The 24,948-nt window shown below is 43.6% G+C and overlaps 1 protein-coding gene and 1 long non-coding RNA gene across 16 annotated transcripts in view; one reads left to right on the forward strand and one right to left on the reverse strand.

Annotated features, from left to right (window-relative positions):
- Nucleotides 1–278: 278 nt before the first annotated feature.
- Nucleotides 279–5,061, reverse strand: LOC142079202 (uncharacterized). The gene is made up of 3 exons (XR_012672568.1): nucleotides 4,975–5,061; nucleotides 2,163–4,282; nucleotides 279–615 (listed from the first exon to the last, which is right to left on the reverse strand). It is a non-coding gene; the product is annotated as an uncharacterized LOC142079202 (long non-coding RNA).
- The window catches only part of LOC142079164 (endonuclease domain-containing 1 protein-like), a 176,940-nt gene continuing 156,270 nt past the window's right edge, over nucleotides 4,279–24,948 (forward strand). For 4 of the 15 annotated variants that reach the window (XR_012672559.1, XR_012672564.1, XR_012672565.1 and 1 more), the window contains exon 1: nucleotides 4,405–4,549. The gene's annotated coding sequence lies outside the window, so the exon portion shown is untranslated. Of the gene's footprint in view, nucleotides 4,550–5,911; nucleotides 24,163–24,948 lie in introns of those variants that run through there. The other 11 variants (XR_012672552.1, XR_012672550.1, XR_012672546.1 and 8 more) reach the window with 8 other exon arrangements.

Genomic DNA, 24,948 nt, shown 5'->3' on the forward strand with positions numbered 1-24,948 from the left:
GCGTAGCTACATATAGATTAATTGGCTGGTACGTATGGCTTGAGTGGCTGGAAGGTGGCTGCCAGCCCTGATGCGTTATGGCTAATTTCTGCTTCAATTTCTGATCCGGGTCTCTCCCTCCTGCCTAAGGGCTGATTTTCATACAACTTGCAGGAATATAACTGTCTTTGAAATATCTGCTTTCTCCCAAGTTCATCCGAAATTCATTAACGGGTTCAGAAACTTTTGGGAGAGAGGGATGGACATACACGTGAACAGAAAAGCAGCACAGGAGAACCTTTATTTCCTTAGGGAGGCAGCCTAAAGAAATATAAGCATTTATTCTCATCTGTTGCTGGGCTTACGACCCACACAAATAACGGGGAAAAGTGAGCAAGCAGCCGACTGCAGACTGGGAACAGGGAAAATGACTCAGCAAGCTTGGCACCAATCTGGAGAAAGCGCAGGTACATTATAACCTTGCTCAAGCATCAGTCTCGTCTGTGACATGACGTAGAAACAGCAGCTAGTGTAGGTATTTGCATCCGACGGAAACATTCCTTCTGATAAATGATTTAGCTCTTGCAAATAGTTATATACAGGAGCAGAGCAGGTGAGAGGCTCCCTTTGTAGTTCCTGGCAAGGGAGAGAAAAGTTCAATGAAAACCTCTCATTGCTTTTTAAATATCCTTTTTTTCTGTTATCAGTTGACAAATAGCTGCTGAATTATAGTTTCATGCTTTGTTCGTGTCATTTTTCCTAAGATCAGTATTTCCTGCTGCATCACCTTAGAAACTCAATCAACAAACACTCTGCTCTACACGTAAACAAAGCTTTATTTTACCCTATTTTTGACAGCAGCCAGTGTTTTAGAAACCAAAACATTTCAGGTTCTCTGGGCTATTTGCCTTAATTTCACAATTTAGTTTTGTTTTTGAGGGCTGTCAGCATTGTTTATACCTAGATCTGTTTGAGTAGTAATGTTTTCATGTGAGTGGCAAAGAAAATATATTACTGCAAATTGCTTTCTGGAATCAGGCTTTCTTCTTTTCTGTCGAGGGTCTAAATGAAACTGCACTTTCTAGCACATGGGAACTAAAGAGTGAAACGAAGTAGAAAGAGAAGTGAAACGAGAAGATTCAGTTTCAGTGACAAAAATGAACAAAAAAGAAGCAAAGACAACATTGATAAGTAAGCAGGACCATCTCCAAAGCTCAAGCTTAATAAAACCCAGGAGTGTTATCTCTAACGGAGGAATTGAAGAACTCTGCCGAGCCCTTTAACCATTTCCTTGTGGAATAGCATCGGATCTTGTCCTGACCCCATGACAAGGGTCTTTTTTTCATTGTGGAAAAATAGGACCGGAGCCCTATAAAGTTTTCTTACTTGCTTTCACAAGATGAGCATTTCCCAGGTAGCTGCTGTGAAAACACAAATTAATCCAACAGCAAACGGGGGATTTTATTTAGCAGTTTTAAAAACCTGTACAGGAACCCCAGCTATTGAGCCTCCTGTGATCTGCCACAACAGGAATACAGAGTCCATCAGTTAGGGATTAATTTTAAGGCAGATATTAAAGACTATCATATGATGAAGGATTTTCCTATATGTGCACTTCAATGGGATGCTTCAAATCCTGTGCGTGCGTGGGTATATGCACGTGTATGTGCACTCCGGTGTTTATTCAAACTTTTTTCATTCACAGGCAGGCATAGCCTTAGGTTTCTTCGGGCCTTTCCAAGGAACATAAACTTGGGAGGGGAGAGAGAGAGAAGAGTCATCTTTAAACCTCACAGTTTTTAAAGTAAGTTTTTGAAGGAAACAGGCTCAGGTGGAAGGAGCCAAGATCGTAAAGATTTTATAACCTTTTATGTAAAGGTTTTGTAATATTAGAAGAGGAGGCAGAATCCCTGCTCTTTCTTAGTGCAAGACCCCATTGCAATTTGGCAAAAAGCGCCCTTTTTACAGAAATGCATTATTTTGCTTTTCTGCTCGGCTGTAACCTAAAGTGTTTTGGCTTGACAAAATGAAATAAAGCTGTGTGATGATGCGCTGTCACTGCTGCTGCCGCCACTCTGCCCCCTGCAAATCTCCCAACATCGTGCACCGATCTCCCCGTCAGAGCCCGGTAAGAGAGTGATGCCTTCTCCCTCCAGCCTAAATCCTGCACCAAACAAACTTACCCTTCAGCTTTGTAAAACACGGCTGGGGTTTGCAGCAAGCGGCTCTGCCTGAGGTACCGTTTCCGAGGGTTGGTGTGGCTAGGTAACTCTCTTCCCATGACACAGCAGAACAGCAGCAGCAGCAGTGTAAAACAGATCGGTTCTGGCAGTAGTCCTAGAAGACTACTTTATATCCCAGCTCCAGCCTCTTTCTCCTTTAAGGATGATTTGAAGAAGGGAATATGGAATAAAAAGAGGCTTAGTGAGGTAGGGGAATAAGCCCCAGGAAGATGGAAATCAAGACATGCTGGAGCTAGAATCCTCGGCCGTGGGACAACCTGGATAAAATGGCAAAAAGAAATCCAGAAGTAGAAAACCCTGTAAATTGGATGGGAAAGGACAGATAAGCAAAGACGAAGTATAGCGTGGATAGGGAGAAGACTCTGAGAGGAAGGAAGGAAAGGAGGATGAACTGTTCCTCATTTGGTTAACTCTTTTCAGCTAAAATCATTAATAAGTTCTACGAAACTGCTGCTTACGTACCGAAAAATAGTAATAGAGGTATCTGAAACACTGATCTGTTACATATACAGCTCATTGCACAGGCACTCGGAAATGAGTGGGGTAGAGCACAGGTACTTCAACTCCAAAAGCATTAATGGGAGAGCGAAGGGATCTGCTCTCATTGCCAGGATTGGGCCTGCGCCGCCTGACCGAGCGGCTCTGGTCCCCTCCCGCGGCTGATGGGACGTGTAACGGGCATCAGCGTCAACCCCGCAGACGGGAAAAAGGTTGTTTATGTGACTCCCTTCAAGCAAATTCAGTGGGACGCTGAAGAAATTAAATCCCAAACTTAAAATTTATTGCATCTGTGGGTCATGCTTTAATCTGCCGAGGGGCTGCGATTTCCAGTGGAAGCCGTAAGGAAGGAACGAATGCGGCACACTTTTCCTCCTTCAGTTTTTAACAGCAAATCCATCCCCCCTCTACAAGCTAGCCCCTCGAACCTTGCACTTGACCGCCAATACCGACGCGATGCCACCGGTTCGGGCGCAGAATTTAGGGAGCTCCCGCGGGAACCGCGCGCCACTTTCCACAGAGAAAACCCCGAGAGCCCCCCGCGCATCGCCAACCTGGCAGAGGTTTGGCGGTGGGACCACGGAGCGAGTGGGCTTTAGCTTCCTCATCCCAAATCCTGGGGGCAGGAGGAGAGCTGGGAAAAATAAAACCCACTTCAGCACCGCAGGCAGAACAGCAGCCTGAGGAACGCCGCGCTGCCCGCCCGGCCTGCCCGCACCCCCGGCCGCAGGCTGGAGACCGGCGGCGGGGAGCGGGGGGGGACCGAGGTCTTCTCGAATGACGGAAAATGTCTTCATCTCCCCTTTGCTCTTCTACAAGGGGCGGCTGTTTGTACGCGCGGCTGGTAGTATTGCAGTGGCCAGCGTACATCCTAGGAGCCGTTCCTTCCACACCTCTGTATTACAACCTGCCGTAGAAAACCGACGGTATTACAGGTCAGAGCGGTAAATCATTTCCCTGCCAACTGGCAGAGTGAAAAAACCACGTTCGCGACCACCGCATCAACCCGGCACAGCCACACCGACGGCATCGCTCACATCTCCAGCCTCCTCAGTCTGACACAAACAAGTTTTTTTTTCTTTTTTTTTTTGGTGTGGTGTGTTGTTTTTTTTTTTTTTGTGCTGCCGCTTCCAGCACCGGAGACCCACCGTGGCCGCAGACGAGCACCGAATCCCGCACCCCCCAGCAGCCGGGTCCATCCCCGCTCTGCAAGGTGCCCGGCCGGGAGCGCAGCGAGCGGTTTTTTCCCTTAGCGATCAGCAGCACAGGCGGTGCGAAGAGGGGAAGGGGAAAAAAAAAACCAGCAAAAAACCCAAACCAAAGCCCAAACCCACCCTAATTAACAATAATACCAACAGAAGAAGCAAGCGCAGCGGCTTGCTTTGACTGGCAAAACCGAGGGCGGTAGGTGTGAGGCGGGCAGCCCCCCGGGGGAGGGCCGGCGGAGGGCGGCAGCGGGGCTCGCAGCCCCCCGGCTCGGCCGGGGGTACCGGCGGGTCCGGCGGCGGCGGCGGCGGCGGCGTCGTCACGTGAAAGTCCCCTTTAAGTTTCCATAGAGAGGCCTCCGGGTGTCACATGATGGACATGATATAATGAAACAACATTGTGGGGAGGGAAGCATTAGGGGAGCCCGGGGCGGCTGGGAGGCGGCGGGGCAGCGCTGCCCCCCGCCCCGGCCCGCCCTGCCCCTGCCCCGGCCCGCCCGCCGCTCCGCGCCTGCACCTGTCTCAACGCCCGGGAGCGCGGCGGGAGCGCGGCAGATGTGGCACCTTCCCCCGGGGAGGGGAGGAGGAGGAGGAGAGCCGGCGGAGCAGCGGCCGCGCTCGGAGGTAAGTTACCGGCGGGACTTGGGCGGGGGGCTGCCCGACCGAACGGGGGGTGCTGGCGGGGCGGGCGGTGCGCGGCGGTCGCGCCATGTTTGCGCGGTGGCGGTGTGAGGGGTGTGTGGGGGGGTGCGGTGTGGGGACGGGGTGGGGGGGGGGGTGGCCGGGGGCGCCGCGTGTCCCCGCGGAGCGGCGGGCGTGTGCGCGCCCTCCCGCCCTCCATGTCCGCATTCCAGCTCATGTTGCGCAGATAAAATTCAAACTTGAGGTAAACACAAGCGGCGGGGGGGGAGGGGGGGGGGAGACGGGGGCTGGGGGGGGGGGAGGCGGGGGAGGGTAGGGCGGGAGGGAGGCTCGCTCCATCCCGGCTCCCACCGCCCGCTCCCTTCCCCGCTGCTCCCCCACACCCCACCCGCGGAGCCCCCACGCACCTGGCTGCCAGCGGCGAGCCCCCGGCCGGTCGCTTCGCAGCGGGCTGCCGGCGCCGCTCTCCTTGTCCCCGGGGAGGGAGAGGCGGGCGTGCCCCCCTCCCCGCACCCCCTCCTAGGAGACGGCAAGTGGGGGTGCGCGGCAGGTGCGCGGGCCGCTGTCGCGACATGGGGGGGGGGTGCCTCTCGCGACGTGGGGGAAGGAGCCAAGTGACAGCCGAGCTGCGGCGGGGGGGGTGGGGGGGGGAGAAGGACGGGACTGCGCCGCGTTGTTTTCCTCACTGCGTGGGTATCCCGAATCGAGCAAAAATAACAGCAATCCCCCCCAAAATACCCCCCAGCGCCCCGACGCCGGCCGGGGGGGGCCGGCCCGCATTTCCAAGTGCGTATGGAGAAAACAAGATGCGGCCGCGGGGGGGGGCGGAGGGGGGAGGAGGGCCGGGCCGCGCCGCCGCTCGCCAGCCCGGGTCCGTGACACAGGCGGTGCCGCCGGCAGCGGGTATATTTAGCACTTCCTCCCCCCCCAGCCCTCCGCATGCTCCGCGGTCGGTGCGAGCGAGCGAGCGTTCGCTGGTTGATCGAGGCGGGCCGGCCGGCGAGCGGCCGAGGGCACGGCCTGCCGCCCCACAGGTGGGTGCGTGAGGAAAGAGGGGCCCGGGGCGAAGCGTTCGCCTTGAGGGGAGCGTTGAAGGTGTCGTCCCCCTCCCTCCCCGGGAAGGGCGGCGGGAGGCTCCTGAGGGGGAGCGGTGAGGCGAGGCGCTGCCAGGGCCGGGGGGCAGAGGGTGGAGAAGCGGGGTCCGGCGCGGGGTGTGGGGGGGAGAGCGGCCGTGCGGGGAGAGCTGCCGCGGGCAGAGGCGCTTCCTGCGTGGCGCAACTCGGGGCTGTTGCGGGAGGGCGGGCGGCCCGCGGAGCGGCGGGCGGGGTGGGGGGGGCGGCGGCTGTGTTGCCATCGCTGTTGCGGGGTGAGGGCCCGCGGCGGGAGGCGGGTGTGAGGGCGCGGCGCCGCGCCGGCCGCGAGGGGGGTCTTCGGGCGAGCGGCCTCGCTGAGGGCGGGAAGCGCGCGCGACCCCTCGACGCGCGGCAGCGGCCCCCGCCTGGCGCCTCCTCAGCACTGCACCAAGGCGCTGGGACCGGCGGCCACGCCCACCGCGCCCGCCGGGCCAATCGCCGCGCCGCTGGCGGCCGCCCCCTCCCCTCCTCACCCCCCTTCGCTTTCCCTCCGCCCGCCCTTGGCAGGGCGCGAGCGCGGCCCGCTCCCGCCCACCCGCCTGTTTGTTATGGTCGGGGCCACGTGCCGCCGGCTCAGGCGGTCACGCGGCCCGGCCTCGCGCCGCCCCCAGCCGTCGCCCGCCGCTGCCGGGGCGCCCGCGGGGGGCTCGTCCCGTCCCGTCCCGTCGGCGGGGTCTGACAGGGACCGGGCCTGGCTGCTGTTCCCGGGGGGACCCGAAGCCCTCCTGCCCGAGGGGAGGTGGCCGGGACCCTCTTTCCGCGAGGCTTTGCCCGCCTGAAGGGAGCGGCCGTTCGGGCCCTGCCCCACTAAACCTCCTGAAGGGCCTTCCCTGGCTGGCGGGTCTGTCTACCCACGGCCGAGCCGTGGCTGCCCATCTGCGGCCGGCTCTAGCCTCTGGAGAGGGAGGTTTTTCTCTGGAAGAGAGCTGTTTATGCCCAGTGATTTTTTTTTTTTTTTTTTTTTTCCCCTCCCTCTGTGCTATCCTGCGTAAGCCACAGCAGTAGCTACGTATCTGCCTAGCCCGGCGTTGTTAAGGCATGCTGCTTTATGTAGGTAACACAGGGGAACGCCATGAGGATTGTGTTTAGCTATCAGTCTCCTGAGCCTGAAGCCTTGAGCCTATTTATAGGTAGGTTGGGCAGTTTTTAGTGTGAAGGACTTGTGCCGCGTCCGAATCTGTGCCGCATAGTGAGGTATCTTAAATGATGGTGTTTTGTTTTTGACAATTCTTTGTTTCTGGAAATAGGATTTTATGGAAAGCTCTGGAGGAATGGTTGTTAACAGGCTATATGGAGAAGTCGGTTTGCAGTTGAGGAATGTAATGCCATTTTAATGTAACTTCTCAGATAGCAGAACAAACAGTAAAAGGATACTCAGTTCTAGATCAGTGGCTTTCAGCTTGCAGGCAGTGGACCCCGGCCGTCGGCAAACAACTTAGCCGGGGTCAGTAGGAAGGAACAGAGGAAAGGACATCTCTTGTCTGTGGGCTTACGTGCATTATACAGGTTTCTGCACCACTAAAGATACTGGGGCTGACCGCTGTTCTAGATCACTAAGGTATTTTGGTTTAGAATAAGTGGAGGAGGGGTCTGTTTTGTTGTGTGTGTTCCTATTGTTCTGTTTAAAAATTCAAAATTCAGTATTTTTTTAAGAATTACATAACCGTTAATAACATCGTGACTCTCAAATAGCCTTGAAGAGTTAAATAACAGCGGATGAACGAGAATAGGTCAGGAAGAGGAGAGATGGTTTTATAACTAATGGTGAGGACTGTGCACAGATACTGAAAACTGCTTCGGAGTTGCACTAGAAAGGAGTCTTCTGTCAGTAGTAGTAGGATTTTAATGCCCTATAAATGCAGAACATGAGAAGGAGGATGGAAAGAGAACATTCGCAGTTTATGCTGGTCTAGTCCAGTAAATGGATTGGGGACAGTTTACGGTGCTTTACGTGCTTTCAGTTCCACTCCATCGTAACTTTATCAGTACTATTTTTTGCATTTGAAATGATGAGACCTTCCACATACTGACTGGTGTTGATGAGGAGGGAATATGGCCTTAAAATAACAAGAAGGGTAACGGCTCTGAAACGAGTGAGGGCCAGTGGAACGGTGAAAGGGCTGGGGTGGTAATCGGCCATACTTGGCATATGCTGTGGAGAGCTGATGTTTTGTGTTGGTTACACAGGTCATTTGAAACGGTGTTACCTACAGAAATACATTTATTCAACCCGAGTAGTACTTAACGTGCTTTGTATGGGCATATCTGCATATCTTTGTATTTTGGGGGGGGGGGGAGGGAGGGGGGCGGGGAGGAATCTATCTTAAAATAGGAAATTAATAGGGAGCACTTGGTTTGTTAGAGACTTGAGAATACTGGAAGGTGCTCAGTAACAGAGTGTGCCAGTGTCTCTGATTTTTGAGTGTACGTGGAATTGATGCACCAGGAAATTGCTTTCTCTATTTTTGTTGGTGAGATGCAGTTAACGTAAAATGAGCCCTTTGGATCCCGTATCCCATTTCTCTTTAATATAACTAAGATCATTTATCTTCTCAGACGGCTAGAGGAAAAAATACTTCATTTTGTAACTTAGTTCACCTTCTCTTCAATTGCTGTCAGTTCATGACGAGGCACAATGTGTGCTGTACACTGTGTTCTACAGAGCTGTTTTGGTGACGAATAAAATGTATATGAAAAAAGGGCTATGAAAAATAGGTATTGTGCCAGTTCTCTCCACTTTTTATATAAACAGTATCGATTTATCTCTTAAAGAGGTACTCGGTTTCATTTCAGGATCTAATGCCTCGTCAAATTTCAGTGGCAAAAAGGTCACTATTTTACTGTTTGTAAGTACTTAAAAAGCATCTGAAAAGGAAATATCTAAACTAGCGTTCGTATTGGTATTGCGATAGGAAGTAGTGAAACCTTTTTTTTCTGTTTTAATAAAAAGGGAAATTGTGAACTCATTTTAAAAACGTGTTTGTTTATGCTACTAGTAGCCTATTACATGGTTAAAATTAAGAGGATGTCTTTAATCCAGGCTAGATACTTCTTTCAATTGCTGTAATCACATGTTTACTGTATTTCTTTAATATTTAAAACTGAAAACATGGAGTCATGTTTTTTGTCCTCTCGTGTATAGTATGAATAGCTGTAGTTGATCGTGCCATATTTGCACGGTGTTTTTCCATAAACATCTTGCTCCTGGAATTATTGGTAATAGCAGAATATGAGCTTGAAAATACTGTAACATAAAGGGCAAGAGTACTTGCAAACATGAACGCTTAAATATAAAGTAAAAAAAAAATAAAAAAAAATCTTTCTCCAGCAGTTCATTCAAGTCAGTTTGATCATAATTTTGGATCCTGACTCGTGGCTTTATAAATGACTGGAGATGGAATTAATGGGGCTGCAACTGTTTGTCACGAATTTAAGCATAAACAGTGTTTTTCTTTTTGGCTTTGGATTTAATGAAAATACAGTATAAAATTCACCATCCTTTTTCAGTCATTCAGGACGCTGCACCTCAGCCAGCAGATGCAGCAGTGTTGTCTAACAGCAGGGCTGGAAATCGGAGTTGTTTGTTCTGAGTTTTACCCTTACCAAGGTCAGAGATTTCATCCTTCTGTAGATTCCTGATCTGGGCACTGAACGCTTGCAGAGGGTCCTAATTCATGAATTTTCATGAACTATCTTGAGCTCTAGAAGCAATGTGTTAAATGTCCCCAGTATCGTGCTGCTCCACAGACATAAATTTGGAGATCTCTGAAAGAGTGACGTATATGTAGCAAAAATATTAATTATGGTAGTAAAGCAGTCGAGCTGAAAATTTTTTGTAAGTTTCTTATATAAGAAACTGTATTTGTCAGGACAATGAAAAAGTGCTAATTGTAAGAACATACTTGTTTTAAATAGTTTTAATCAATATGGACATTGAAGTTTTGCTATTGACAGTGGTTTATTTTATTAATGCTGTAGTCTAAACATGTGGAAAGTTTTGTGGATGAGGGGAGATGGTACTGTTCTCCATTTGGGTTTCACAGTAAGCTGAATATCAGTGTACTGTTACTTGAGAACAATTTTTTCATAATTATGTTATGAAGCATTAATGAGGCACTGCTGATGGTGAGGGTTTTTTATTTTTCTTGCTAGGCTACAAATTTGTTACTAAAATATAAACAAAAGAAATTGAGAAACAAATGGTTTAAAGGGCATTTATAACACCATTTGTAAGCCATGATTTTACAAACATTTTTCTGAATATGTCTTGTTTAAGGAGTAGGTCCTATTGAAGATTGTAAATTATGCAGTTACGTAGAAAGCAGGCAGAGTTGATAAATACAAAGATACTGAAGCAGTTGTAATATGTTTTCTGTCCTATATGTCAAATTCTTACTCTTGCAACCAAACCCATGATGTGCTTACATGTAAAGAGTGCTGCACAGTAGTCTCACCTTAGCAGAAAACTTGTGAAGTCAGTGTGTTAGTAATATTGAGATGATTTTTTTCCTTCTTGTCATCTCACAAATTGTCAGAAGCAGCAGTTAGTTGCCGGGGTGGGAAGATGGGGTGAACAGAATGGGGAGAGAGAAACCTGGTAAGCATCATGCCCTAGTATTACAAAATTTAGGTATTTGTAACCCCCCTCTTTATACAGGAACATGCTGGTTTGCCTGTATGCTACACAAAAACGTAGCAATCTGAGTGCAGCTACTGTAATGCTGAGCCTGCAGTAATCCTTATTTTTTCGTAGTGCTTATTAGCTTGTGTTGAACATTGTCCGCAGAACTTCTCTCAATACAGGCAGAGTGAGTTTGGATCTCTCTGGAAAACATACCCTGAATCTGGGCTAGTTCTTTTTCGTCTGTGTGGTTATCAGGTATAATTTTGATAGCATATACATTTTCAGAAAAGAAAGATGACTTTTGTATTTATTTAGTAACATTGTGTATGGCATACCCAGAAAACATGCTAATTTGAATAATACCTATATTATGTTCAGGTTACTGAATTTTAGCATAACTGTAGGAGCTTCTGCAAAAGTAGAGTGGTAAAATGAAGGCAGATACTGGCTTCATAAATTACAGTGTGCAGAGGAAATAAGGTAGAATCGAACCGATGTTCAGATTTTAGCCTGTTCAGAAAAAAACCCAAGCATTGTTTTGGTTTTATCTTGGTTACTATTTAAATTGGCTAAGTAAGGTGTTTCCCAGCGGTGAGATACTGGATGGTTGGTGGTAGTTCATCCAGAAGGCACGTGTTTGAACTTGAACAGATCTTTGTGTTTGATTATTGAAACTTGGGAGATTTCTTGCTACCCAGCTAGTGTAAGCAGCTGTGAAGTCTCCTGGGAGGGAGAAGATGCATCTAGCCACAGTGTTTACTTTTAGCAGGAGGAGAAATGGGAGGTTTCTGGCTATTGTCTGGGTGTGTTTTGTAAACTGAAAGCATTGTTAACACTTTGAACAACGTGTAGTTGCTGTATCATTGTGAGTTCTGCAGTTTGGCATTTTTAGTGTCGTGTTCCCCCCCTCCCCCTTTTTTTGTAGCGTAACTTCAAATGTTAATCTGTTGACATCTGCTGTATGTTGCTGTATCATCTGCAGTTCTTGGGAGATCTTTGTATTCTAATTTCTGTGACTTTATGGCAGTGCCCCAGGGTCCTGGAGCAATCAGGATTACGTTTATCCTATTGATAGAGAACAGGATTCCAAATCTGTGAAAAGCAATAGATTTTTTTTTTTCTTGGTAAGATGTATATATAGAAAATACATATGTGAGAAAAGCCTAAATGGAGCAGCAGTGTTAAAATCCTGAAGTATTAAATACCGCTTGTGTTCTAAGGCAGATGTCGGTGATGTTTCGATTGCATGAAATACTAGGCTCATTCCGAAGAGGCTTTAGGTGTAGCAGGGGGATGTGGGAGTGTCATTGCCCTCTGCCGGGGGAAGTCAGCAGTGCAGTGCTGTCTGGTGGGCCCGAGCTGCCGAGGCTACCAGAAACCCTGCGTGGGCTCTTGGATGGAGTTCCCTTCCTCACTTGTCACTCCAGCTTCCTTGTCAGCTCAAGTTCAAAGATACAGTCTTTCTTCTAGAGCTGTAGCAGTGGCCCCTGTTCAAGCCAGATTGTCTGATGCCTCCTCTTTCCTTCGTAGCTGTGTCCATGGGCATCTGTTCAGGGAAGCCTCTAGTTGTTTGTATAAACAGAAAGCCAAACGGTGGATCCGGCACTGCGGGACCTGCTACTTCTCCAAAGATTATTGTCCTGGAGCCAAAGCTAACTCTGGTAGCTTCGACAGAGAATTGCGCACCCTTCCCTTAAAAAAGGAAATACAACAGCTTTAATCTTCGGATTGTTAGCCCTGTCAGTTTTTGGTAATCTAAAGATACCTGTAAAACAATATTAACCTAGAAATCATTTTGAATGTAAAAGGCACTTAAATTTGAATAGTGTTCACACAATGTGGAACAGGAATGAGGTCGGACCAACTTAATATATATGGTTTCACTAACACCGAATGTATCTGCTGTTTTGATAAGCCTGTAGCATAGCACAACTATTTGGGTGTTCTTTTTTTTTGTTGTTTTTGTTTTGGGTTTTTTATTTTGTTTTTTTTTTTTTTGTGGCTTAGGAAAATGCCTTTTTGGTTTTCAAGAAACTGCAGTTTTCATATATTACTGGTGTTGAGATTAAAGGGAGTTAACAAGGGCAGAGTTCAGCTATACTACTGCAGTGGGAGTTCAGTGAGAACCTCTGTTCTCCCAGTCCTTTTTGTTAATGGAATTGCTGACATTCATGAGGAAGTCCTTGCGGAATATTGGAGACAAAAAAGTCAGAGATGATGACCAGGAAGAAGTAACCATGAATTGAAATGTTAGTTACTGAGTCAAGCTGAATTACTCAAAAGCAGCATTACTTAGGTAATGAATGAGTGACACCTGTAAGTAGCAATAATTTGTATTAGAGACCAAAATTGCATAATATAGCAGGGGAAAAAATGCTGGTAGAGATGTTAACCCAAGCCCCTAGCGTTGTGATGGGAGAGAAGCATCTTTTAGAGCACTCTCTCAATTACAGAAGCATGGAAAATAGGTTCTCACAGGGCAGCCTGGGTGGCAGGATCTAGTCCTCCACTGCTGCAAGCAAACGTGCAGTATGATTCCTGCAACAGTTTTCAGGCTCCAAATTGAAACCCTCATTGCTTCTCTCAAAAGGATGTTTCACTGATTTTTAGAAATCTGGTTTTCAATTCTAGCGCAAACGTAGTTCACAGCCAGTTTACATTCATTTGTTATACAAATCGTGTCCTTTAGTGTAAATGCCTCTTTTCTCTGCCTTGTGTTTTGCACATGCCGCATCTGCAGATAGCAGTTATATTCATTTATAGCCCTTATTTTGTTCTAAACCAGCAGTTGTTAGCTTTTTCATGCCCTTCCCCCTTTTCACGATGTATTGCATGCTCCTTCAGTTTAAAGACCACTGGTTTAAAAAACAAGTCTTTCTAGTCTTTTCCTGTAAAGCAAACTTCGTGTTCCTGTGGGTGAAGTTACTTTTGAGAAGGTTTATGTAAGATTATTCTCCTAGTTGCTGGATCAGGTAAAAATTATAAATAAAATTTGTCACGTCTAATGTTTTCCTGGTCATAGTCTCTGGAGGATATATCTGGTTGTATTTATCCCTTTCGTTGATGTTTTTCTTTGAAATTACAAAGTGCTCCTATTATCATGGACAGGTTTAATTCTGTTCCAGATGCTATGGGCTGATAAAGTAGTAATGCGTCTTCTGGCAGTTTCTTACAAGATCAGTTACCGTGAAAAAATCATATTTACCCAAAGTATATGAGGTCTACTTTGAAGAACAGGTTTGTGATGTGAATACAATTCCCAATAGACAAGGACTATATTTTTTCCTTATTCTGCTACTTCAGAAAAATCTTCCTGGCTAGATTAAAACTGGAAGTCAGCTCTGAGACTTTCAGATGCAATCTCTGTGGTAGCTATGTCAACATTACTTATTGTATACCTCTAATGTTACCGTATAAACTAGCATCTCTTCTGGCCTGTAAAGTTTATCCTGGGTAAACTATGCTCGGCTTATTTAATTTTCATACTCGGTCTGTAAATCTTTGCGAAGACCTTAACCAATGTTGTTAACTGATCATTATTCTTTAGTAATGTGGACAGAAATGCATGAAGCTTTTGAAAAAAAATTGCAGTGATTCTTTCTCACTTCAGGATTTTTGCATTCGTCCCATTTTTGAAACGTTCCTTTATGGTTGTGCTTGCTATCAGTATTCGTACTAGGTCTTGTCTTCTGTCTGCTGCTGCCTTGCAGGAAACAAAAATAGGGGTGAATAAGTCCATCCTCTTCCTGCAGGTGGCATTCAAGATTCCTCTGTTTTCTTCAGTTGTTTTTCTGCCTTTCCTGCAGCAAAAGGAGACTTCGCCTATTTGCTGAATGCCAGGTTATCTCTGTGGGTTGGAGTTCTGGAAATTTAAAGGAAGAATCTACAAGAGAATAGGAACTCAAGCAAGGAAGGGCAGTGATAGGTTGGTCCTCTGCATCCGCTCTGTCTTTGTTGTGAGTGGTGGGCCTTACGTGGTACCCTGTTCTGTTAGTATTGCAAAGTTTAGCTGCGGTCAGACTCGAAGATTAGCTTTCAATTATAACGGGTGTTTTCTACCTTTCCTGCCCCTCGCTGCCACCAGGTATTCAAAGCATGAAGATGAATGCAAAATCCATCCCATGCTCTTATTAGTGCTTAAGGAAATCCTCCTGTGGATTGCAGCTGTATGGTTCATAACTTAAAGATTTCTTGAGTGAGGAATGGGATCATCACATTTGTTTTTTCTGTAGACAGTAAGTAAATGACTTCACATCCTGTGGTTGTAAGGTATGTTTCCCTGGCATCTCCACTGTGTGCACTAGGTGGATGGCCTTCTCAGGATACTTGCTTTTAAGACTGACATTGTAGCAGCATCTCTTGCAGAATTGACTTCGGAACCTAATTTTCCCTGCTAGCATTGTCTTCGTTTAAAATGGATTGAAAATCATGAAGATGTGGGTTTTTTCCAGCTAATTGGTACTCAGCTGACCCCTCTACTTTTACATTCTGTGCCTCTCAAGGGTTCTGTTAAATAATATTTATATTAATAGTACCATCTACTGCTGAAGCCCTCCTGTGGTTTATAAGAGCATATTTAAGTATTACATTATGTTAACCAGCTTCGCTGATAGCTCAGGATTCGAGTTGTTTGTATTTGCAGTTCTGCTGCTAAGTTCCTCATCTCCTGTGAGTGTTGTAAATCACAGAGGTTGAGACTGCAGAGAAGGAGATTTCTAACAGCCTGGGCAGCAGGGGCTGGGATTCCCCGGCACTGCAGGGGAAGGGACTGGCTTGAACCGTCTTGAGATACATCCATAGTCAACTTGCCTTACTAGGGTGTTTGATATATGTGGATCAGTGTCACCAGCAAAGAGGGCACAGCAGAGGAGGCAGCAAGCAAGGGGAGCGCTGTCTGTGGGTGGCAGTTCCTGAAAGAGGACTGAAAGCATAGAAGCACAGAAACCTGCATGAGATAAGATTAAAAATCAGAGTCTGTGAGGAAGAGACAGATGACCAACATAGGGAGACCAGAATAGGTGAGGTTCTCTTTTTAGCAAAGCTTAATATAAAAAGTTAAACAAAAATGTTTCCTCTGTACACAAAAACCAAATTTGAACAATTCATAGAACTTTTCTGTATTTCATCTGGCTATTAGTAATTCATGTTCCTAGCACATATTACTATGCGCTTTTGCTAACTGAAGAGGCTTATCAACTGAATTTTGTAAGCTGTTTATTACCTACTTCTTGGGTGGGGAAGATAGCAGTGTATCCACATAGGAAGGTGTGCTGTCCCATACTCAGCTACATGACAAGATAGCAGTATCCGAAGCTCTCACCTTTGCTAGCCGGTCCTCCTACGTGATGAATTTCTGCTTAGATCTTCCATAATCCCAACATTGGCCATGTTTCCTGTTCATTTGCTTACTGCCCTTTCTTACAAGTGCTGGTGTTTGACCTGGTTTGAAGGGTTGGTGCCTTTTCTGCAAAGAACCAATGAATTGATGGAGGAATTAACTTCAGAGATGTCAAGTGCCTGAAGCTTTGGTGCAGAAGTTAGTTCAGGAATAAAGCAGGAATTTAAATTTAGATTTCATGGTAAGATATGTCATTGTGCTACCACTAGATTAATGTGTTGGCCCAGGATAATGCTGGCTTTTGAAGAGCTTATCTTCAAATGTTTAAAAATCTGTTCTTGTGTTTTACCATAAACTGATGTGGTCCAGCAGTCGTCTGGCTCGCATACTGGAAATATTTTGTTTTTCTTTTTACATGACTCATTACCATGCATTTGTAACTATGGTTATTTTCTCTTAAAGGATTTGTTCTGCCCTTTAGTTATCATGGTTTGGGGCATTCAGGTTTGACTTGTTACCAATGTAGAAATTCCTCCAGGACTGCTAGCTTCTAAATAGATCTTTTAGGCTATGTGGCCATAAAATTACCAGTCATCTTATTACTTCTGCATTAGTCTAAATTAGGACTTCAGTGGGGTTACGTTGCCCTACTGCATGTGTGAATCTTAAAACTTACTTTAGGTGTCAAAATGTTGCTTGTAACGTGTTTGGGGTTTAGCTGCTAGAGGTGCTGTGATTTGCTCGGTAGCAGTGGTGTGTGCTTGGGCTGATGAAATAACAACTGAACTACCATAGCAGATGCTATGACTGATAATTCAGACTCCACATAGCTTGAAAAAAATCATGAAGTATCATTGCCCATGCACGCTTGTTCTCACTAAGGCATTTCATTAATAGGTAGTGATCGTTACCCTTTCTTCTTGCATTATTAAGTATGTTGTTCTGTTTTTTGTAAGATACTTGTTGTTACAATCAAATAATTAGAATATCTGTTTTTGTTTAAGAGAAGATGTAACTGGTCCTTTCTGAAGGATTGCGTTGCAGTTTTTCTGCATTATTTTATTGCTGAAGGGGTCATTTTAGAAGCAGAACTTTCAAGTGGGTCAGTTTTGTTCATTTTTTCTTCAATATTGGATAATTATTTTTTCTTACCTTGAGTTCCTGGTCTAAGATACTTACTGCTGATAGTGTTTGTAATACTACTGCAGAATTACTGGTAACTTCTAGTAAGAATATTAAACTGGAAATGGCTTCCTAGGTTCCTCAGTCTTGTCACTTGTTATAGGAAGCCTGGTGTTATATAATTGCTATATAATTTGTACTTTAAAATCAAACTCTATCTTAAGGACAGTTTTTTTACTTCCATTATTAGAGTTAGAAGGAAGATTCTAAGCATCAGAGCATCCAAGCTCTTGAAAGTGTTTGAATTGCCAGCCTAACATTTTGAAGGACCATTTCATACCCACTTTTTTTTTTAAATTATAATTGCAGGTTTTGCCTTATGCAGCTCTTTTTGCTCACGTTTATTCCTCAAATGCTTTTATTACCAGGAATTATATTGCTTACTACCTCTTTATTCAGGTAAGCAAACAAAACTTTTAGTCTATGTTCACAGTATTGATTTTTCCATTCTCCTGATCATCCTAAACTGTGCCTGCTCTGCGTACTTGGTTCAGATCTGAGCTGGATTTGCACCTTCGTTTGCCTGCTGCCCACACTGTTAAAACAGCATGGGACACGGTGTCCCTTAGCATCTCTTAATATTCTCCAGAACGTCTGAAGTCTGTGGTGAGTTAGCTTGCTGTGCTGGGCTTTGATGTGTAGTGCAGTTGGAATTGCTCATCAAAGCAGAAACATGGTTTAAGAAACTATTCTTAATCATCTTGCTGTTGTTAGCTGCTGCTCCGCAGCTGAGACTGCATGAAATGACTGCTTGAATCGTCCTCCATTTCCTGCCTCAGAAACTTCATGGTCCTGCCTTTCATTTTGGAACTGGTGCTGTTGTGTCATTTCCCAGCTGAGACCAGTGTGGAGACTGCAGGTGCTTCTTCTCTCCGCTTCATTCAGCTGATTCCTGCAGTTGAACAGTTTGACAGAAACCACTGATGGAGCAGAGAATAACAAAGCAGGAGCTTGTGCAGGCAGGCATCCGTCGTTGCTGGGAGGCAGCAGGAACAAGCAACCACTTTCTCTCCATTTATACTGGTGTTCCTCTTTTGCTCTTTTCCGACTCATGTTCTAGAGTGAATCCTTTGGCTGTCGTCGCTGGTCTTGGCTGAGAAATCGTAATTCTTAGACTAAGACCACCGCTAGCGGTCAGACAACGTCCTTTTTTTTTTTTTTTTTTGTCCTTCTTTTTAAACTTACGGTGAAGTGGACCAGGTCGGTGCCTTCTGGCAAGCACTGGACTCTCGGTTGAAAGGTAGAGGTTACCATCTGTTGCCATTTCTGCTATCTGAAAGCTCCTCTTTTTGTGCTCGAGTCTGAATTCACCTTTCTTAAACAGGGCACACACAATAAATAGATGAAGTTCCCAGGCAGCCATAAATGAGGGTCACAATTGCTGTATTTCACAGATATGTCACTCATGTGACCCACGGCCACTTTGCAATGGGCTAGGCTTTTTCCTCCTTCGTAGTTTCCAAATTAAGGAACTGTGTATCTGGCGGGAATATGTATTATACCCAGATATATGACTCTGCATCTTCTGCTGTTGAAATTCATCCCACTTCTATTATTCAAGTCTATGAGGTTATCCAGTTCTTTTTGTACAGTATCCTGGTTCTCCTTTCCTAACTCGGTTTTATCAACAAATGTCAACACAAGCCAGGATTGCTAATGAAAAAAAACCACCAAAACTAATCCCCAAACCTAACTGATAAATTTATAATTCTAAGCATCTACACCTATCCATCAACAAAGACCGTGAATAGTTGCATGTGGAGGTCTTTAGGAAAGAGTAGTGCAGTCCCTGTATTGAAAAAAGTTGCTTTTTTGTGTGTTCTCTTGTATCAATATTTAAACATGTCCCAGAATGTATTGGTGGATTTAGAAAAAACAGATGGTGAGGTCCAGTTCTTCCTGAAGGCATTTCAGCTCTCTCAGAGCTACTGAACCCAGTGAAGTAAACTAGACAGAACCTGCAGATTTGAGCATAGAGAAAGGCGGGAATTTCTTTCGATCAGTGGTATAAAAGCTGATACAAGAGTGGTTAAATTTTTGGTTTAGTTGGGTAGGAACAATGAGGGTTTGAGATCCAAATGTGTGGATAAGTACATTAAAGAAGAAACAATATAAAGAATGGCGAAAGGACTGAGCTGCAAAGAAAAGCCCGCTTTAAAAGGTGAGAAGATAAACAAAACCTGCAAGCCACATTAAGACATGTCAAACAATGATAAGTAAATACCAAAAGATTCTTCAGTCATTCAAATAAAAAAAACAGAATGAGGAAGCAGAACTGTCATTGCAGGTGGTAGCATTTTAACATTGGTTCAGCCCTTGGTAGGGATGTGGGGAAAAGGCAGGATGATGAACGGACATGGCAGTTTAGAAACTGAGGCAGATGTGAAAGTGAATGATGCTAAAGCACTAAAGTCCAGGTGAACTGATAAGCTCCAAAAAAGACTTGGACAGATATATACTCTTGCTATGGCTTCAGTAGACTTCTGAAATCTTACAAGAGTGAGAGATTGAGTACATGATAAAGAAAATAAAATACTTGATTAGTTTATCAAAAGTAAATTATGCTAGAGTAATCTGACAGCTCCTCTTGTAAGACCTGCTTTTTTAAAAGTCAGTATTTCCCCTGCCTTTGGTAAGGTGCTTGGTAGGAATCTACATAGAAAAATCTCGTTTAAGCCATGCAAGAAAAATATGTTTTGTTAGAAGAGTTGTAACGGTGGTGACCAGATAGACAACAAGTAGTGACAAGTAGTTTTGGAAATGGAAGGAAACGGGTGGCGACAGTTGTTAGAGAGTAGAAGGTTTTTTGATGATTGGCTTAGATACGAGGGATGATTAATCATCTGCCTGTTAGGGCTTTGCACAATAGACTTAGGATTCAAAACAAAATAAAAAAAAAAAAAAAAAGGAAGGGTTATGATACTACAGAGATTTAATGGTGTTTCACTGCTTGGAATGGCACAAGTGTTGCATCGATGTGTATTTTAAACCTTTAAAAACCCTATTCCTTTCGTCTAGAGTTTGGGTTTCATAATTGGAAGCATTGAGTTAATGGTTAACGTGAACGTTAAAAGAAAGTGGTAGCAAGAAATATTGCGCTCTCTCTTTTTGTAATTGTGTGGTATTTATAAGAAGCTGTGAGGTCATTGGCTTCCGGTATGAGCCACTTCCTGAAAACCTTGTTTTACATGGTAAATCTAAAAATGTATTTCTTAGAAAAACTCAGCTGTGTTTTGTTTTCTCTTCTCTTGCTTCTGACTGTCCACCTTACTTTTGTTTCTACTCCGGAGCTTATATACCACTGCAGAATAGTGATACCTTGTGATGGAGGGTGACGCTGCAGAGGGCACGAGCTGTATTGGAGAAGGTACCGCAGCGAAATGTAGTTCACAAAACCCAGTGCAGTTGGTGGTAGCACGGAAACAACTTAAACACAGAGTCTGACACGTAGAAACTATTGACAGTCTCAAGCTGTAGTAAACTGTGAGTCATACATTGACAAATGATCCGATTATGTTTAAAATAATGAGGTAAAACCAGCATCAGCAAAACTATTTTGTGTTCTTATTTTCCTGCTGAGTTGCAAATATGTAAAAAGCGATTAGTTTCTTGCAAAGCTTGTTAAAAATAATTTTTTGTTTTTTGAATGCAAAGTTCTCATGCTGTCAGTGGCTTCTCAACTTGTAGGTTTTAAAAGTAGCCATCAAATTTTGTAAGACATCAAGGATCTGGCAGTAAAAAGAAACAAGCGTATATGTGTGTATGAAAAAGGAAACAAGCAGCCATACCTTATTACTCATTTGATTGACATAAAGCATATTTTGGATTGTGTAACATTATTATTTATAATGAAAAGAGACTACTTCAACGAAAAAGTGTTCTTTAAAATGCGGAAATATAGTCATAATAGAGAAATATAAATTAATGGAACTGTGGCAGGTCAGTGTGTATGGGAACCAGGAAAGATGAAGAGCATGTCTGAAGGAAAAATTAGAACTCTTAAGGTAGTTTAAGAGAGTTATGTCTGGTTTGTGTGTTGTGTTTTTTTTTTTTTTAAACAAGTTGGATGAACTGAAATATTTAAAAAAAACCCAAACCATACATTTTTTAAATAACAGCATAATCCTAAAATGTGCGGATAATGTTTTTGGGGTTTTTTCGGTTGTTTGTCTTCGTATTAATTGGCTAAAATCTAGGCTAATATCTAGGCTAGCAGAGTAAAGACTAACTAGAAAAGCTTTGTATGCTTTGATTTATAAACTGTCTAAGTTTTGCAATATATGAAGATACAGAGCTGCCGCTGTGAAAATGAGTGTTTGAACATCACGTGTCAATTTGAAGGTCAGAGATAAACATGAATATTTGGGGTTAATAATACACTCATTTGTTTCAAATCAGGTTATTTTGTTTGATGACCATGGAAAATATATTGACTTCGCAGAAATGATAACAATGGGAAATCCTTAAAAATACAAATAGTTCTTAAATTTACAAACAGTTTTATTATAATGTGGTTTTAGCCAGTCAGCATGCTGTTTTATAATAGCTATAAACTCATTCTCTTTATCTCCAGAAAGACATGTTGCCTCTCAACCTATAGTTGGCAACATTCCTATAAATTTCCATGGTAATTTTATTGGTAATTAGCATTTGTCAACAGCTTGTCTATCCAAAACCCTTACGTGTCTCAAACCTCTTCTGGCAGTACAGGAATCAGTTTGCAGATTTCTAAAACTGCAGTTCAGACCTCAGCTTTGTGGCTTTTATCACCTCTGTACGAAGAAGACAGGTTTTAAACTTACTTGAGATGCCTGTGTTCACTGTTCTGCTGGTATTATTTTTTTTTTCCTCATTTTTCTTGTCCTTGTTTCAAACTTGTGGCTGTGAAACCAACATCCTCATCAGTGTATTCATACTTCTGGTGTTTATTATTTAAAATTTTGTCTCCTCTTATGAATCTGAAAATAAAGACATACTGAAGTTACTGGGAACTGTGGGAGTGTGGTTTTGCTTGGGATCAGGCTCTAACTTTACAATAGCAGGTTCAGCTCGTGTGTCTTGATATGAAGCATTTTGTCCCAGTATCATAATGCAATTGCTGCGTTGCCATGACTATTACCGTGTGATTTTGTTTTAACTACGTGTTCTTTGATCCGTTAGTTCTGAAACAGTAATAACTGATGTACGTTACCACTTTAAAGCACTGGCAGCTTTGGGGCTTTAGGGGAAAAAAATCCCTAAACTTGATAGCACTTTTTGCTATCATGCTTCACTTGCTGATGTTCGTAGTGCATGTCTGAGGATCTTGAGATACTGGGTTAAATTGAACGCTGTGCTTCTGGTATCTGAGCCTCTTGTTTAGAGGTAACTAGGTAGCTTGTCATGGCACTACATTATACATATAAGCACACTTTTCTGTGTATTTCCTTTTATCGCAGGTCTTGGTGAGAATACAGTAGCTTGCATTGCCTTCAGCATGGTGGTAAGAATTGTAGATATTAAGACAGTACTTAAGGGAAGTACTTATGCTGAGAAGTCGTACTGATTTTCAGATTTGAGGTCCAGGTAGGCTTTCTTTTCAGTTCAGTCTGGTAGAGCCCTTCATGATTTTTGCATTCCCCTGTAGCTTTGTATTGTTGTTCACCTGAGAATCTGGGAATACCTCATTGAATCAGTTTTTTCCAGTTCTCTGTCTGGTGCACGGTCTAGTCGCCTGACAGGTGAAAAAAAAACAGGTAAAGTTCTTCTGACGGAGCACGAATATGAAATGCAATAACCTATGAAAGAAAAGGATTTAGATTAAGTGACCTAAAGCCTTTGGACTACAGAGTCATAGTACAGCTGCTTTGTAGAAATGGACTTGGGGTTGAAGTTCACAAATCTCAGGTAATGAGCGCATGGAAAGAACACTGCATGTTTATTCATATTTAAAATATCTTGTCTTTGGGTGAAACTTTGGCACATAAACTTAGCTGAAAATTGTGTTGGAATCTGTTTGTTAGTTTTCTATGTTGCTTAAAAACCTAAACCTTGAAATACTTTGCAAAAGGCTTTAGCCTTTGTATGCTCTTCTGAAATGTTAAATTGCTTTATTGGTTTTACATTTGGTGTGCAATAGTTACTAGCTGTCTTTACATCTTTATTATATTCCCAACTGCACACCTAGTGTACAGCTTGTGGAGATTTTATTTACATGAGTAAAGGTGAGCAGTATATGGCTGAATGGCTGCAGTTTCCCTAAAAAAAAGTAAAATGAAGTAAATAAAGAGTTAAACAAAGAAGAGGAGCTCCTAACAGCATATCACTGCAGTTTCGGATAGTTATCACTAGGAGGACACATAGACCATGATATTAAGGAACTAATTGTTTACCTTTTCGTATTAACTGGTTTGATACTAGAAAATTATGTGTTGAAAGATTGCCATATAATAATGTGTTAATTAAGATATTTTATTTTACTTGAAATTAAAAAAGACAGTTGTGTAATGGAGTAAAAATGAGTATGATAACATTTGGAAATCTCACGGTGATTACTTTGCCAGTGAATCAGTAGAACGCTTATTCTCAAGGACATACGCCAGCCAGTAGTAGATGACATTTAGGTAGAAGTAATCCCTTTTATTTTTTTATCATTTATTTTACAATTTTACATACATTTTTGTATGCAAGGATTCCTTACACCTCTTTCTGAAACGTTTATGGTGGCTTCTGCTGGGCAGGACACTATGTAAGATGGGTCACTGGCTGGGATTTGATACGGCATTTGCTGTCATCTTGATTCATGTTTAATCTGTTTGTGATCTTTTACAGTGTTTGCAAATAGGTTTTCTTTTAGTTGCCTATATGTGTTTACTTAGATTCTGATATACAGTGCCTGGATCGGGTTGAGTAATATGGAAATTAGTCTAATTGATTTAAATAGTTTGTAGACTGTCCATGTTGCTGAGGCAAGCTGTTACCTAATAAAGATTTCAGAATCTGACTCTTTCTGTATAGAATCATTATTGATATCACACATGCAGACAAAGATGATAACTGAAGCATATGCTTTAAATAAAATGCCATGAGAAAATGAAAACTGGTTTCAAATTTCAAGTTAGTGAAGGATGCACGAAAATAACACCAGATGGAGAGAAAGAGAAACTACGACACAGATTATTAGTAAGTGTGATGTGTTACTGTTGCATAGAATATAATCTCACAGGCTTCCAGTGTTCACTTCTGTAAGAGTTGCTGTGTTGCATAAAAGTGAAAATGCATCATCTGACTCTTTCGGAGTAATGATCCCTGAGACTACAAGAAAGAGCACAACCCAGTTGTAAGTGATTTTTGACAACTTAGTAATTGTTGGGGAAGATTGAATGATACCTTAATAAAAAATATTATTTGTGAGACTAATACGGTTTTACGTCCCTAGGTTCATAAACTTAACTTCACTGGAAGACATTTTCCTCAATATTGAAGCTTGTTTCTATAGTTTCATCTTGTTAGACTGAACAACAAACCACTGAATCGCCCATTGATAAAACTTGCGGTCTGAAATTGCTGCATAGATGCTTTACTGAAATTTCTGTATTTGAACACACTTCCTCACCTTCCCCTCCTTATCTGTGTCTAATACAGTTTAACTTTTCACACATTTGCTGGTACTTGCTGTGTTGCTTTTATCCTTACAGCAAAATCTGTCTTTTAATTTTCTTGCAGATGATAGGTCCTGTCCACCATTTGTATTCTCTCAGTTCAGTTAACTTTATTATTATTTTATTATTATTATTTTCTGTGGTAATTTTATTATTATTTTCTGTGGTAATCAGTCTCTGATTGATTTATAAGAAAAACTTCGTGTTCTGCATGAGCCCTTAGTGTTGAAAAACGAGGACCCAGCCTGGCTCCAGACTCTGTCGATCGAGTATCTGTACTGACTCTGTGGACCAGACTGGGCATTCTGCAGATCTCGGGCTGTAGCCCCCTGGATCATTTAATTCTTCATAATTTGAGTTGAATTACAAGTTTCTCAAGGCAATCTTTTTTTCTGAAGTGTTGCTGCTAGGGACTCTGCAGAGAGTTTCCGGCATTTTGCAGAACTTTCTAGAAGTCTGGAGTA

Source organism: Calonectris borealis, chromosome 1 (assembly GCF_964195595.1).
Source record: "Calonectris borealis chromosome 1, bCalBor7.hap1.2, whole genome shotgun sequence".
Lineage (NCBI taxonomy): Eukaryota > Metazoa > Chordata > Aves > Procellariiformes > Procellariidae > Calonectris > Calonectris borealis.